Source organism: Capricornis sumatraensis, unplaced genomic scaffold (assembly GCF_032405125.1).
Source record: "Capricornis sumatraensis isolate serow.1 unplaced genomic scaffold, serow.2 scaffold30, whole genome shotgun sequence".
In the NCBI taxonomy this organism is placed as follows: domain Eukaryota; kingdom Metazoa; phylum Chordata; class Mammalia; order Artiodactyla; family Bovidae; genus Capricornis; species Capricornis sumatraensis.
The window spans coordinates 70,001-72,712 of NW_027184641.1; positions in this window are offsets into that span (position 1 = coordinate 70,001).

Consider the following 2,712-nt stretch of genomic DNA (forward strand, 5'->3'; position numbering starts at 1 on the left):
CCGGGAACCGGAGGAAAAGGACCGGGCACGCGGCCGGGCCCCCAGGAACACCAGCGCGGGATCCCACCGCCACCCGCACGCGAGGGCGGTCCCGCGACGCCTGGGGCGCCGGCCGGCCCCGGCCATCCCCGGAGCGTGGCCCACGACCCGGCCCCGCCGCCAGGGCCGGCGAGCCGTCCACCCGTCTTCCGCCATCCACACGCGACAGATCCGTCTCCCATCTGAGTCTGACCCCCGAGGCTCGACATCCCGGGGACAACGCTCTCGAGCGAGGCGGCCCAGACCGTGACCGCACGCCGCCACCAGCTGCGGCTCGGGGGGCGAGGGCGGGCGCGACGGGCTCCCCCTCACCACCAGCTGCGGGGCCGGGGAGGCCGAGGCCGACCGGGCGTCGCGCCCCGACACAGCCCCCCCCCTTCCCCCAGGGCTCGCACCACGGGGGGCCGGCCGCACGCACACGGCCCCCCACCTGCCGGACGCCCGGCGGGGCCCAGCGGGACCCTCCCCCGACTCGGAGGGGGGAGGCGCGGGCCGCGGTAGGCAACGAGCGGCACACGGCCCCACCGCGGGGCCGGGGGAGTTCTGCTCTGCCCACGTGCTCTGGCAGTCGCCACGGTGGCCACTGCGCACTCGGGAGGGGCAGCGGCTGGGGGGTCCGGTACCCCAAGGCTCCCTCTCGGATCGCTAGAGAAGGCGTTCTCCCCGAGGGCGCGCCGTCCCTCACCCGGACCGTGTCGCCTTCGGGCCCACGGAGGCGCTCCACGAGCCACCAGTCCTCAGCTGGGTGGGAGGGGCCTGCGGTACAGGGGAGCGGACCACCACACAGGAGCGTGTGCGCGGTCAGGGCCAGAGCGGAGCCCGCGTCCCGCCCCCTGCAAGGCCTCATCCGCCAAGGCCTCCGCGACGAGGGGAACAGGCACGCCTCTCCCTACCGCCTCGACCCCCCCCCCAGAGAGAGCCACTCACGGGACACACACGCCACCGTGGCGGGGACCCGAGGGGGACACCGGGTTAAGGGAAACGACACCACCACTCGGCCTCAGGCACCTGAGGGACGACCTGGAGCGCTCCAGGGGCACCACCGAGGGTCACACGAGGCACGCTCACACACCCGCGTGGGGTGCGCAGCGCGGCGTCGGCGGTGGCACAGCCCTCCCCGCCACAGGGAGGGCCGCTCGCCGGGCACACGCCGAGAAGGCGAAGCGAGAGCAATCTGCTGTGTCAGAAGACCAACGGCCCCCACTGACGCCCCAAGGCAAAGGAGACCGAAGATCAGGGCCAGAAGCCACACCCAACCCCTGCCTTCCTCACCCTCCCTGATGGGCAGCGAGGGGGGGAGAAGACAAGCGAGGGGCCCCGCGGACAGACCGAGAAGAGCAGACGCGTTCACTGGGAACGCCCGTCCCTCGTCTGGCACGGCTTAGGCTCGGCCCGGGAGAACACGACCACACCACATCGATCTGTTGAGCCAAGGTGGAGCGGGGGGGAGGCACGGTGAGGACAGTCACCAGAGGGGCCCGCTTTAAGCCTCGCCGGCAACCTCCGCCCCCCCCACCTCGCCTCAGGCGAGAGCGGCCGACGACCCCCAAGAGGAGAACGCCTGACACGTGGCACGGAGCCCACAGGGCGGGGGTCGCCCCAGCCGCAACCAGGTGCCCACAGCGGGGGCGAGGGATGCACAGGGTAGAAGACCCACGCGCCACCTCGCCCCGCCACCCTCGGGTCGCCCAGAGACCGGAGGTGGCACCAAGGGTCGGGTCAGCCAGACGACACCACACAGGAGCCGGCGCACAGGCCCAGGCGGGCGGCTCCAGCGGCAAGGGCCGAACCGGGCACCAGCTGGCGGCCCAGAAGCCCAGAGCCCCGCGTGCGTCCAGAGACCCACAGTCCTCGGTGGCAGACACCAAAGGAGACCGTGTCAGCACTTATCTGGTGGCAAAAAAGGCCTATTAAGGGCGACGAAATGACAGCAGCTGACAGCGGAGCACATCGACGACGCGCAGGGAGGGCCCCCGGAACCTTGTCCCGGCCACCTGTCCCCAACGCTGCCCCATAAACACCAGGCCCCGAGCTCTCTTGGGGGGGGGGGGTCATCTGGTCGACCGGGAGGGGGGAGGGGGCGCGTGGTGGCCAAAGCGGGGGCGCGGGCACCAAGGGGGGGCGGGGGGGAAGCTGGCCGAGGACGCCCTCCCCGCCTCGTCCACGCGGGCAGGGGTACCGGTCCGTCCGAGTCTCCGAACGGGGATTTGGCTTCGATGTGCAAAAGGAAAAGAGAAGACAGAACCGTCAGCGAGGCGCTTCCCACGAGACGAGCGGGCCCCGACCAGGGACCGCGCCCGGGGCCCGGACCGTCCTAGACGGGGCACCCAGGACGGCCCGAGCCGGCCCCCACCTCCCGACTGGGATTCAGGGAGCCGGAGAGGGGGGAGCCAAAGTCGCGTCCGACGACCGAGACCCACGAGGGCACGCCGAAGGGTCGAGCGCGCCCTCCCCGGCCACCCGCGGAAGCAGGGTCCGGTCCATCCACGTCTCCGGACCCGTCAGGACTCTGACAAAGAAAAAGCATGTGTGCCGGGAGACGCCTCGGGCGACCGGACCCCACGGGGGGACCGCACACGCGCCTCCCCCGCTCAACCCTCGGGTTCCCCCACCTCCGGAGTGCCACGCGGAAAACACCTCGGGCAGAAAGGACCCGAGGGCCCGGACCCTGGC